Below are 15,034 nucleotides of genomic sequence, written 5' to 3' on the forward strand. Positions count from 1 at the left end.
ATTCACATTAGCAACCCTATTCATATTAGCAACCCTATTCACATTAGCAACCCTATACATATTAGCAACCCTATACATATTAGCAACCCTATTCATATTAGCAACCCTATTCATATTAGCAACCCTATTCATATTAGCAACCCATGTAGTTGTTGCATCTTTAGAGCTCCTGTCTTTCTACATTTCATGTGACAGATATTTTAATCTCTGTCACATCAAACCTCTCGTATATATGCGTTGCACTGTTTTTGCGTTGCACTCCATTATTGAACGAACATTCGCACGTAACCTACTGCCTTGTGCGCATTGATGCGCTTATGATGTGTAGAAATAATAGTTTATAAACTCTATACGCTAAACGTTCTAATCTGTTGCATCAGCCTCATTGCTTTTTAAAGTTTTGTTTGTGTATCCTAGACCTACTGGTTGTATGGCTTTGGGATCTATCGTCCCACAACTGTCCCAGAGTCTGTTTTGAAAAGGCTATTTATTTTGTTGCACCAATAGAATAGGTCAACTTTTCTACTATGGGTGATTGTAGATTGACAGGCTAGTGATAATCGTTAGTGGTCTTGTTGACTGAGGAAAAGTAAATGTGGACAGTTATTCTAACATCTTCAAATTAGTATCAGAATTTGATAGGAAGGACAGACGCTGTGACATCCTGGAGTTGCATGTTCTGTTAAGATGAATTAACATAATGTGATTTCTGTCATCCTGAGCACTGTGGGTGTACGCCCTCATCAGGTTAAATTACTTAAATGTCTGGAAAATTTCAATGCTACCACCATACAGGTTGCAAAATAGTTTTTCAATGTGCCGATTCCTTGGCACGTGGTTTATGAACTGATATACGAAACAACGCTGGATTCAAAGCTTAGAGCTTTTCAACTGAAATGATTATACCGAATTCTTGTTGTGTGGGGAATGTTATGAGGGGATACAACCAATGGAATGTTATGTGGTGATACAACCAATAGAATGTTATGTGGGTACAACCAATAGAATGTTATGTGGGGGGATACAACCAATAGAATGTTATGTGGGGGATACAACCAATAGAATGTTATGTGGAGGATACAACCAATAGAACCAATAGAATGTTATGTGGAGGATACAACCAATAGAATGTTATGTGGGGCATACAACCAATATAATGTTATGTGGAGGATACAACCAATATAATGTTATGTGGGTACAACCAATAGAATGTTATGTGGAGGATACAACCAATATAATGTTATGTGGGGGATACAACCAATAGAATGTTATGTGGGGGATACAACCAATAGAATGTTATGTGGGGGATACAACCAATAGAATGTTATGTGGGGGATACAACCAATAGAATGTTATGTGGGGGGATACAACCAATAGAATGTTATGTGGGGGATACAACCAATAGAATGTTATGTGGGTACAACCAATAGAATGTTATGTGGGGGGATACAACCAATAGAATGTTATGTGGGTACAACCAATAGAATGTTATGTGGGGGGATACAACCAATAGAATGTTATGTGGGGGGATACAACCAATAGAATGTTATGTGGGTACAACCAATAGAATGTTATGTAGGGGGATACAACCAATAGAATGTTATGTGGGGGATACAACCAATAGAATGTTATGAGGGGATACAACCAATAGAACCAATAGAATGTTATGTGGAGGATACAACCAATAGAATGTTATGTGGGGGATACAACCAATAGAATGTTATGTGGGGGATACAACCAATAGAATGTTATGTGGAGGATACAACCAATAGAATGTTATGTGGAGGATACAACCAATATAATGTTATGTGGTGATACAACCAATAGAATGTTATGTGGAGGATACAACCAATAGAATGTTATGAGGGGATACAACCAATATAATGTTATGTGGGTACAACCAATAGAATGTTATGAGGGGATACAACAATAGAATGTTATGTGGTGATACAACCAATAGAATGTTATGTGGGTACAACCAATAGAATGTTATTTGGGGGGATACAACCAATAGAATGTTATGTGGGGGATACAACCAATAGAATGTTATGTGGAGGATACAACCAATAGAACCAATAGAATGTTATGTGGAGGATACAACCAATAGAATGTTATGTGGGGCATACAACCAATATAATGTTATGTGGAGGATACAACCAATATAATGTTATGTGGGTACAACCAATAGAATGTTATGTGGGGGGATACAACCAATAGAATGTTATGTGGGGGATACAACCAATAGAATGTTATGTGGGTACAACCAATAGAATGTTATGTGGGGGGATACAACCAATAGAATGTTATGTGGGTACAACCAATAGAATGTTATGTGGGGGGATACAACCAATAGAATGTTATGTGGGGGGATACAACCAATAGAATGTTATGTGGGTACAACCAATAGAATGTTATGTAGGGGGATACAACCAATAGAATGTTATGTGGGGGATACAACCAATAGAATGTTATGAGGGGATACAACCAATAGAATGTTATGTGGGGGATACAACCAATAGAATGTTATGTGGAGGATACAACCAATAGAATGTTATGTGGGGGATACAACCAATAGAATGTTATGTGGGGGATACAACCAATAGAATGTTATGTGGGGGATACAACCAATAGAATGTTATGTGGAGGATACAACCAATAGAATGTTATGTGGAGGATACAACCAATAGAATGTTATGTGGAGGATACAACCAATAGAATGTTATGTGGAGGATACAACCAATAGAACCAATAGAATGTTATATGGAGGATACAACCAATATAATGTTATGTGGTGATACAACCAATAGAATGTTATGTGGAGGATACAACCAATAGAATGTTATGTGGAGGATACAACCAATAGAATGTTATGTGGAGGATACAACCAATATAACCAATATAATGTTATGTGGAGGATACAACCAATATAACCAATATAATGTTATGTGGAGGATACAACCAATAGAATGTTATGAGAGGATACAACCAATAGAATGTTATGTGGGGGATACAACCAATAGAATGTTATGTGGTGATACAACCAATATAATGTTATGAGGGGATACAACCAATAGAATGTTATGTGGGGCATACAACCAATATAATGTTATGTGGAGGATACAACCAATATAATGTTATGTGGGTACAACCAATAGAATGTTATGTGGGGGGATACAACCAATAGAATGTTATGTGGGGGATACAACCAATAGAATGTTATGTGGGTACAACCAATAGAATGTTATGTGGGGGGATACAACCAATAGAATGTTATGTGGGTACAACCAATAGAATGTTATGTGGGGGGATACAACCAATAGAATGTTATGTAGGGGGATACAACCAATAGAATGTTATGTGGGGGATACAACCAATAGAATGTTATGAGGGGATACAACCAATAGAATGTTATGTGGGGGATACAACCAATAGAATGTTATGTGGGGGATACAACCAATAGAATGTTATGTGGGTACAACCAATAGAATGTTATGTGGGGGATACAACCAATAGAATGTTATGTGGGGGATACAACCAATAGAATGTTATGTGGGGGATACAACCAATAGAATGTTATGTGGAGGATACAACCAATAGAACCAATATAATGTTATGTGGAGGATACAACCAATAGAATGTTATGTGGAGGATACAACCAATAGAATGTTATGTGGAGGATACAACCAATAGAATGTTATGTGGAGGATACAACCAATAGAATGTTATGTGGAGGATACAACCAATAGAACCAATATAATGTTATGTGGAGGATACAACCAATAGAACCAATAGAATGTTATGTGGAGGATACAACCAATAGAATGTTATGTGGAGGATACAACCAATATAATGTTATGTGGTGATACAACCAATAGAATGTTATGTGGAGGATACAACCAATAGAATGTTATGTGGAGGATACAACCAATAGAATGTTATGTGGAGGATACAACCAATAGAATGTTATGTGGAGGATACAACCAATAGAACCAATAGAATGTTATATGGAGGATACAACCAATATAATGTTATGAGGGGATACAACCAATAGAATGTTATGTGGAGGATACAACCAATATAATGTTATGTGGAGGATACAACCAATAGAATGTTATGTGGAGGATACAACCAATATAATGTTATGTGGTGATACAACGAATATAATGTTATGTGGAGGATACAACCAATAGAATGTTATGTGGTGATACAACCAATAGAATGTTATGTGGAGTGTACAACCAATAGAATGTTATGTGGAGGATACAACCAATAGAATGTTATGTGGAGGATACAACCAATAGAATGTTATGTGGAGGATACAACCAATATAACCAATATAATGTTATGTGGAGGATACAACCAATAGAATGTTATGAGAGGATACAACCAATAGAATGTTATGTGGGGGATACAACCAATAGAATGTTATGTGGTGATACAACCAATATAATGTTATGAGGGGATACAACCAATAGAATGTTATGTGGGGGATACAACCAATATAATGTTATGTGGAGGATACAACCAATAGAATGTTATGTGGGGGATACAACCAATAGAACCAATAGAATGTTATGTGGAGGATACAACCAATAGAATGTTATGTGGAGGATACAACCAATAGAACCAATAGAATGTTATGTGGAGGATACAACCAATATAATGTTATGTGGAGGATACAACCAATAGAATGTTATGAGAGGATACAACCAATAGAATGTTATGAGGGGATATAACCAATATAATGTTATGTGGTGATACAACCAATAGAATGTTATGTGGGGGATACAACCAATATAATGTTATGTGGTGATACAACCAATAGAATGTTATGTGGAGGATACAACCAATATAATGTTATGTGGTGATACAACCAATAGAATGTTATGTGGGGGATACAACTAATAGAATGTTATGTGGGGGACACAACCAATATAATGTTATGTGGGGATACAACGAATAGAATGTTATGTGGAGGATACAACCAATAGAACCAATAGAATGTTATGTGGGGGATACAACCAATAGAATGTTATGTGGAGGATACAACCAATAGAATGTTATGTGGAGGATACAACCAATAGAATGTTATGTGGGGGATACAACCAATATAATGTTATGAGGGGATACAACCAATAGAATGTTATGTGGAGGATACAACCAATATAATGTTATGTGGGGGATACAACAATAGAATGTTATGTGGAGGATACAACCAATATAATGTTATGTGGGGATACAACCAATAGAATGTTATGTGGAGGATACAACCAATAGAATGTTATGTGGAGGATACAACCAATAGAATGTTATGTGGAGGATACAACCAATATAATGTTATGAGGGGATACAACCAATAGAATGTTATGTGGAGGATACAACCAATAGAATGTTATGTGGGGGATACAACCAATAGAATGTTATGTGGAGGATACAACCAATAGAACCAATAGAATGTTATGTGGAGGATACAACCAATAGAACCAATAGAATGTTATGTGGAGGATACAACCAATAGAACCAATAGAATGTTATGTGGAGGATACAACCAATATAATGTTATGAGGGGATACAACCAATAGAATGTTATGTGGAGGATACAACCAATAGAATGTTATGTGGAGGATACAACCAATATAATGTTATGAGGGGATACAACCAATAGAATGTTATGTGGAGGATACAACCAATAGAATGTTATGTGGAGGATACAACCAATAGAATGTTATGTGGGGGATACAACCAATATAATGTTATGAGGGGATACAACCAATAGAATGTTATGTGGAGGATACAACCAATATAATGTTATGTGGGGGATACAACAATAGAATGTTATGTGGAGGATACAACCAATATAATGTTATGTGGGGATACAACCAATAGAATGTTATGTGGAGGATACAACCAATAGAATGTTATGTGGAGGATACAACCAATAGAATGTTATGAGGGGATACAACCAATAGAATGTTATGTGGAGGATACAACCAATAGAATGTTATGTGAAGGATACAACCAATATAATGTTATGAGGGGATACAACCAATAGAATGTTATGTGGAGGATACAACCAATAGAATGTTATGTGGAGGATACAACCAATAGAATGTTATGTGGGGGATACAACCAATAGAATGTTATGTGGAGGATACAACCAATAGAACCAATAGAATGTTATGTGGAGGATACAACCAATAGAACCAATAGAATGTTATGTGGAGGATACAACCAATAGAACCAATATAATGTTATGTGGAGGATACAACCAATATAATGTTATGAGGGGATACAACCAATAGAATGTTATGTGGAGGATACAACCAATAGAATGTTATGTGGAGGATACAACCAATATAATGTTATGTGGTTATACAACAATAGAATATTATGTGGGGGATACAACCAATAGAATGTTATGAGGGGATACAACCATCCCAGTTGTCCAGGTTTGGCTGTGAAGAGACAGAATCATTACATTACTTGTTTTTGTACTGTTCATATTAGAGGTCAGCCGATTAATCGGAATGGCCGATTAATTAGGGCCGATTTCAAGTTTTCATAACAATCGGAAATCTGTATTTTTGGACGCCGATTTTGCCGATTTTTATTTTTATTCTTAAATATATATATATTTTCACAACTTTATTTAACTAGGCAAGTCAGTTAAGAACACTTTCTTATTTTCAATGACGGCCTAGGAACGGTGGGTTAACTGCCTTGTTCAGGCGCCAGAACGACAGATTTGTACCTTGTCAGCTCAGGGATTCAGTCTTGCAACCTTACGGTTAACTAGTCCAACGCTCTAACCACCTGCCTCACGAGGAGCCTGCCTGTTACGCGAATGCAGTAAGAAGCCAAAGTAAGTTGCTAGCTAGCATTTAACTTGTCTTATAGAAAACAATCAAGCAATCATAATCACTAGTTACTCATGGTTGATGATATTACTAGTTTATCTAGCGTGTCCTGCGTTGCATATAATCGATGCGGTGCGCATTCGCGAAAAAGGACTGTCATTGCTCCAACGTGTACCTAACCATAAACATCAATGCCTTTCTTAAAATCAATACACCGAAGTTTATATTTTTAAACCTGCATATTTAGCTAAAAGAAATCCAGGTTAGCAGGCAATATTAACCAGGTGAAATTGTGTCACTTCTCTTGCGTTCATTGCACGCAGAGTCAGTGTATATGCAACAGTTTGGGCCGCTTGGCTCGTTGCGAACTAATTTGCCAGAATTTTACGTAATTTTGACATAACATTGAAGGTTGTACAATGTAACAAGAATATTTAGACTTAGGGAGGCCACCCGTTAGATAAAATACAGAACGGTTCTGTATTTCACTGAAAGAATAAACTTTTTATTTTCAAAATGATAGTTTCTGGATTCGACCATATTAATGACCTAAGGCTCATATTTCTGTGTGTTATTATGTTATAATTAAGTCTATGATTTGATAGAGCAGTCTGACTGAGCGGTGGTAGGCAGCAGCAGGCTCGTAAGCATTCATTCAAACAGCACTTTCGTGCGTTTTGCCAGCAGCTCTTCGCAATGCTTCAAGCATTGCGCTGTTTATGACTTCAAGCCTATCATCTCCCAAAATTAGGCTGGTGTAACTGCTGTGAAATAGCTAGCTAGTTAGCGGGGTGCGCGCTAATAGTGTTTCACATGTCACTCGCTTTGAGACTTGGAGTAGTTGTTCCCCTTGCTCTGCAAGGGCCGCAGCTTTTGTGGAGCGATGGGTAACGATGCTTCGAGGGTGGCTGTTGTTGATGTGTTCCTGGTTCGAGCCCAGGTAGCGGCGAGGAGAGATGGAAGTTATACTGTTACACTGGCAATACTAAAGTGCCTATAAGAACATCCAGTCAAAGGTTAATCAAAGGTTAATCAAATGAATCAAAGGTTAATGAAATACAAATCGTATAGAGAGAAATAGTCCTATAATTCCTAGAATAACTATAACCTAAATCTTCTTACCTGGGACTATTGAAGACTCATGTTAAAAGGAACCACCAGCTTTCATGTGTTCTCATGTTCTGAGCAAGGAACTGAAACTTTAGCTTTCTTACATGGCACATATTGCACTTTTACTTCTCCAACACTTTGTTTTTGCATTATTTAAACCAAATTGAACATGTTTCATTATTTATTTGAGGCTAAATTGCTTTTATTGATGTGTTATATTAAGTTAAAATAAGTGTTCATTCAGTATTGTTGTAATTGTCATTATTACAAAAAAAAAAAAAAAGTCAGATTAATCGGTATCGGCTTTTTTGGTCCTCCAATAATCGGTACCGGCGTTGAAAAATCATAATCAGTCGACCTCTAGTTCATATATGTCTAGCTTGGTGTTTGGTCGCAGGTTCAGGATGGCTGAGAAATCACATTAACCTGGAGCTAAGTCTGCAGATTGCACTACTGGGTGATCTGAAAGCCATAGCCATTCAATCAATCGTATAATAATACTCTTAGTAAATTAAAGATGAATATTTTTACTATCTGTAGAATCAATGAGAATAGAAAGGATCAGAACTTTTGTGAAACATCACAGCGCCGTTGAAGAATATTTGGCAAGTAGAAATCCAAACTGGATGGTTTTCAGAGATATATATATATATATATATATATATATATATATATATAAAAATTCACCTTTATTTAACCAGGTAGGCCAGTTGAGAACAAGTTCTCATTTACAACTGTGACCTGGCCAAGATAAAGCAAAGCAGTGGTACACAAACAACAACACAGAGTTACACATGGAATAAACAGAGTCAATAACACAATAGAAAAAGTCTATATGCAGTGTGTGTAAATTGCGTGGGGAGAAAAGGCAATAAATAGGCCATAGTAGCGAAGTAATTACAATTTAGCAAATTAACACTGAAGTGATAAATGTGCAGATGATGATGATGATGTGCAAGTAGAACTACTGGTGTGCAGAGGGGGCAGAAAAGTAAATAAAAACAATATGGGGATGAGGTAGGGAGATTGGGTGGGCTACTTACAGATGGACTATGTACAGCTGCAGCGATCGGTTAGCTGATCAGATAGCTGATGCTTAAAGTTAGTGAGGGAAATATAAGTCTCCAACTTCAGCGATTTTTGCAATTCGTTCCAGTCATTGGCAGCAGAGAACTGGAAGGAAAGGCGGCCAAAGGAGGTGTTGGCTTTGGGGATGACCAGTGAGATATACCTGCTGGAGAGCGTGCTACAGGTGGGTGCTGTTGATGGGAAGGGTTGAGGGTGGGACTAAAATAAATAAATAACTAGTGTGAAATGTGCCATGTGTTTAATGTAGATAGTATGTATCAACTAGAAGTAGAAGCCTAAGTATTGTTGTCCATTAATTTACTCAAATTAGGACAGGGGTGGAAGGGTTAAGGGAACATAATACAATAGAATGTTTGTTTAAAAAGAAAGTATTGGGGGATTGGAAATGATACAGACAATTACATTGAAAGAACCCACACTCTATCTGCCGTATTACAGCTGATCTTCCCCTGAAAATAAATAATCATTATTTGCTGCCGGTCAAATGTCCGGAGCCACATTTTCCTAACGGAAACCCTGGTGTGTGTGTTGGCATTGTCATTGTTGTTGAGAGCAGAGGATGTCGTCCTTGGAGACCTCTCTGTTTCGGCATACGCTAGCATCTGACACACACTTACACAGGCGCGCACACACACACACACACTTGTGGACTGTGAACAGACAGCTGGGCTGGCACACAAGCTCATACTCGAACACACACATGCCTCCACAACACACACACAACAGACATACTGCCATGGCCTAACTGCTTGCTGATGGCCAGACAGCTGTTGCTACAACAGTTACACAGCCAACTCCTTTCAGATCTCCTCTTCTACCACCCTTTCTCTCTCTTCTCTCTCTCTTTGTCTCTCTCTCTTCTCTCTCTCTTTCTCTCTCTCTCTCTCTCTCTCTCTCTCTCTCTCTCTCTCTCTCTCTCTCTCTCTCTCTCTCTCTCTCTCTCTCTCTCTCTCTCTCTCTCTCTCTCTCTCTCTCTCTTCCAGCTACTAGTGTGGTTGCCATGGTGGTTCTGTGAAGAGTGGTTGCTGGGCTGTGGACAGAGAAAGAGAGAGAGAAGAATGAAGGGGGGTTCTACAGCCATTCTGAGCTGACTTTACATGCTCAGAATGGCCTGACTGTGCTGAAATGGAACTCCTCCACCATGTTTAGTTCCAGAACAGTGGAGCTGTTTATTATCTGTGTTAAGGTACCATACGAGTGTGTGGAGAGAGGACTGTCCTCTACGCTCCTACGCTCCTGATATCCTAACACTTCAAATACTCCTACACCCCGAGTGTGCCCCTCTGTCTCTCTCCTTCCTCAGGAATGGTATTTATACAGACAGAATGGAAACAGGGCAGCGTGGGAGAGGAGGAGAGAATGCAGAGGAGAAAGGAAAGGAGGGTGTTGGCTGAGACTGGATTCTGTAGTGCTGTTGGGGCTAGACGGAGGAGAGAAGAGGAGATGAGAGGAGAGAAGAAGGGAGGAGAGGAGAGAAGGAGGGAGGAGAGGAGAGAAGGAGGGAGGAGAGAAGGAGGGAAGAGAGGAGAGAAGGAGGGAGGAGAGGAGAGAAGGAGGGAGGAGAGGAGAGAAAAAGGGAGGAGAGGAGAGAAGAAGGGAGGAGAGGGGTTCTAGAGATTGATGTCATAGCAGGCGTCAGGGTTTGTGGTTTTGACAGGCATAGCTGGAGCGGCCTGTTAATCACCATGATAATCATGAAGTACAGTCAGTCTCAGCTGGCGGTGGTACCCTCCACACAGTAGACGGACAGACAGACATAAAAACAACAACAACGACGCCACGTTCATCCTGGTTATTTACAGGCCCACCCGACACGGCCCCCAACCTCTGTCTCTCAGTCCCCGTTGAGCTAACGTCTAGTTCTACCTTCCATTGACACAGTCACACCTGGACGGCTGCCTCACTGAGCTGGGGCTACACATGACATGTATGTAGTCTGAAGAACGCCTCAGTGCCTTTAGGAAACATCACATCTCAGTGACATATGAGCGTCTAACGGTTGATGATTTATGTTTTAGCGTGTTTATATGACATTATATGTTGTTTTGAGCGGATGCGTAGGGGTGACATAGAGGGCTCTCTACTCTCTGTTAGAGCTCTCTACTCTCTGTTAGAGCCCTCTAGTCTCTGTTAGAGCTCTCTACTCTCTGTTAGAGCTCTCTACTCTCTGTTAGAGCCCTCTACTCTCTGTTAGAGCTCTCTACTCTCTGTTTGTGCTCTCTATTCTCTGTTAGAGCTCTCTACTCTCTGTTAGAGCCCTCTACTCTCTGTTAGAGCTATCTACTCTCTGTGGAATGTGTTGTTGGTAGACCTGGCTGTCTGCTTTGGAGAGGAGCCTAGTGACTGCTATCTGCTGCACTGTTATTAACACCTCACACACCTGACCTCACACACACACAAAACCACACAAGCACACTTACACAGACAGACACACACACATATATACACACACTCACTGGGCTAGAGAACGCAAACTGGCAGGAGATTCAGTGAGCCACTGGCTTGAGAAGATGGGGAGGGAAGGAGGGAGAATTAGAGAGATGCATGGACATCCTCCTATCATTGGTACTAGATAGGGTGATGTTTTGTGCTGCCTGCCTGGGTCTGGAGGGATGGATGGATGCAGGTTGGTGATGATTGCCAGGCAGTGTAGCAGTGTATTTATAGATGCTCTCCTTGCTTGTTCTTCTCTAATCTTCACATTACACTACAACTGAAACACTCATTTTCATGAGCATGGTGTGTGTGTCGAGGGGGTTACACACACACACACACACACACACACACACACACACACACACACACACACACACACACACACACACAGCCCACTGGGCACACACTGGTTGAATTAATGTTGTTTCCATATAATTTCAATGAAATGACTTTGAACCAACGTGGAATAGACGTTAACTTGACGTCTGTTCCCAGTGGGAGATCTCTTTGCCATCAGACGCTGAAGGACGACATTATCTGCTACAGTGGAAACCCAATGCCTCGCATTCACACATTCTGTCAGGATAAAGCCCCACTAGACCAGACTGATGTCTTGGTTGTATGTAGGCCAAGGACTGGGGTTCTGGAGGACGACATTCTCTCTACTCTCTCGCTCTCTCGCTCTCTGTCTCTTTCTCTCTGTCTCTCTCTCTCTTTCTCTCTCTTTCTCTCTGTCTCTCTCGCTGTCTCTCTTTCTCTTTCTCTCTTTCTCTGGGGGGGTTTATTTCTGTTTGTCAAAAATAGAAGATTAATCCCCTGAAATGAGCAGCTCTGAGAATCTTCAGCCCTCCCTCAATCCATTCCTCATGCGTCACTCCGGCCTCTCATCCTGCTGCTGGTTCTTGAGCCTCCAGTGTAGCGTGTGTGTGTGTGTGTGTGTCTTTGTACCATCACAGGTTCATCTTTGGCTGGATGTTATTTGTCTTCTTTGATTGAAATATATTTGAGCCCATTAGTCCATTGAAACCATAGAGGATTGGTCTTGGGAGGTGAGACATACTGAGGCTGCTGTGAAGCTGTGAGCAGTGAATAATGCTGATGACAGAGAGGATCTGGATCCTGCTCTATGTTCTGAGTGACAGACAGCCAGGTGATATGATGTGATGGTGATGATGCGTTTCCTGCCACAGAGGGAAGTGGTGAAGGAAGTGTGTGTTAGCCTGTTGAGTGACACGCCGTCTGATCTCTCTTCCGCTCCCCGTGACGCCCGTTCGTTCTCTCTCTCTGGATGACGTCACTCTTGCGTGTGTGTGTCCCTGAGGTGTGATGGGAACACTGTGGCGGTGGGTTGGGTCAGGTCGGGTCCAGAGTGATGGGTCAGGATGGGAAAACCATCGAGTAGGAACATGTCGTGTCCACACAGAGGAGAGGAGTGAGAGACAGATCACTGAACAGTGGCTTCCTGAGCCCTTCTGAACTCTCACACTGTAGAAGGCTGTAAACCACACGCCAGTGGACACTGTCCCTGATGCAGTGAACAAATAGGAGGAGAGGAGTGAGAGACAGATCACTGAACAGTGGCTTCCTGAGCCCTTCTGAACTCTCACACTGTAGAAGGCTGTAAACCACACGTCAGTGGACACTGTCCCTGATGCAGTGAACAAATAGGAGGAGAGGAGTGAGAGACAGATCACTGAACAGTGGCTTCCTGAGCCCTTCTGAACTCTCACACTGTAGAAGGCTGTAAACCGCACGTCAGTGGACACTGTCCCTGATGCAGTGAACAAATAGGAGGAGAGGAGTGAGAGACAGATCACTGAACAGGGGCTTCCTGAGCCCTTCTGAACTCTCACACTGTAGAAGGCTGTAAACCACACGTCAGTGGACACTGTCCCTGATGCAGTGAACAAATAGGAGGAGAGGAGTGAGAGACAGATCACTGAACAGTGGCTTCCTGAGCCCTTCTGAACTCTCACGCTGTAGAAGGCTGTAAACCACACGCCAGTGGACACTGTCCCTGATGCAGTGAACAAATAGGAGGAGAGGAGTGAGAGACAGATCACTGAACAGTGGCTTCCTGAGCCCTTCTGAACTCTCACTGTAGAAGGCTGTAAACCACACGTCAGTGGACACTGTCCCTGATGCAGTGAACAAATAGGAGGAGAGGAGTGAGAGACAGATCACTGAACAGTGGCTTCCTGAGCCCTTCTGAACTCTCACACTGTAGAAGGCTGTAAACCACACGTCAGTGGACACTGTCCCTGATGCAGTGAACAAATAGGAGGAGAGGAGTGAGAGACAGATCACTGAACAGTGGCTTCCTGAGCCCTTCTGAACTCTCACACTGTAGAAGGCTGTAAACCACACGCCAGTGGACACTGTCCCTGATGCAGTGAAACAAATAGAATTAACATTGAAGAATGATGTGAGCTTTATGCAACATGTTTCTGGATACAGACCCATCACACCCTTTTGTTGGTCTGAAGTCTGACGAGTTAGTCTTGTTTCTATGTTAAACCACACTAGTCTTCTCATGGTCTTGCCAGTGGGGCGACACTTGGACTCAGGTCTGTACTGTCTGTGTCTGTATGTGTGAGGGAGTTGCTTGAAGACTGACCAATGTGTTTCTGTGTCTCCAGGGAGCATGTTTGAGTGACAAGCAAAGGAGGAAGTGGGATCTCTGAAGCTCCTCCCCCTGCTGGTGGAGCCTCTGTACATCTGGACCAGAGACCCCTTTACTCAGCAGGACAGGTACAGCTGTGTGTGTGTGTGAGAGAGGACCAGTTCTGTTAGTTTTACTACTACAGCTTTCACATGGCTAAACTGTAGTCATCCGACATTGACTCCACCAGGTCAATATGACACAGAGGGGCTGATAGAAGTCTGCTGGGTCAAACTGCTCACAGAGATGCTTATGTGATTTGATCGGTGTGTGTGTGTGTGTGTGTGTGTGTGTGTGTGTGTGTGTGTGTGTGTGTGTGTGTGTGTGTGTGTGTGTGTGTGTGTGTGTGTGTGCGCGCAAAGCCTCAGAGATGTAGTCACCACGCCCCAATTACAAGAGCAATTAAAAGAGCAATTACACAGGATTCATAGAGGCCAGGGGGAGGAGGGGAGTTGTGGTTTATAAGACTGGTTGTGTGTGTGTTGGTGCTAGGAAACACCCTCACAGTGACAGTAATGTGTATTGATTCCAGTCCTAAAATGCCTGAGTGATTTGAGATTGAATTGTTTCATTCCACTTTGCATTGGTGCCAAGCTTTGCATCAGTAATCAATTTGACAGTGCTTTTATTTTGCCTTTGTGGGCAGTTTCTCTCTCTTTGCCCCTCCTTCTACCTTCCTCTACCTCCCTCTCACTCCCTCTACCTTCCTCTACCTCCCTCTACCTCCCCCTCCCTCTACCTCCCTCTACCTCCATCCTCCTCCCTCTACCTCCCCCTCCCTCTACCTCCCCCTACCTCCCGCTCACTCCCGCTACCTCCCTCTACCTCCCTCTACCTCCCTCTCACTCCCTCTACCTCCCTCTACCTTCCTCTACCTTCC

At 41.5% G+C, this 15,034-nt stretch overlaps 1 protein-coding gene across 1 annotated transcript in view; it reads left to right on the plus strand.

Moving 5' to 3' along the window:
* LOC139404869 (polypeptide N-acetylgalactosaminyltransferase 1-like) overlaps nucleotides 1–15,034 on the plus strand; it is a 68,991-nt gene that overhangs the window by 16,007 nt on the left and 37,950 nt on the right. The window contains exon 2 of the mRNA XM_071147403.1: nucleotides 14,132–14,243. The gene's annotated coding sequence lies outside the window, so the exon portion shown is untranslated. The remainder of the gene's footprint in view (nucleotides 1–14,131; nucleotides 14,244–15,034) is intronic.

Source organism: Oncorhynchus clarkii, unplaced genomic scaffold (genome assembly GCF_045791955.1).
Source record: "Oncorhynchus clarkii lewisi isolate Uvic-CL-2024 unplaced genomic scaffold, UVic_Ocla_1.0 unplaced_contig_178_pilon_pilon, whole genome shotgun sequence".
NCBI classification, from domain to species: domain Eukaryota; kingdom Metazoa; phylum Chordata; class Actinopteri; order Salmoniformes; family Salmonidae; genus Oncorhynchus; species Oncorhynchus clarkii.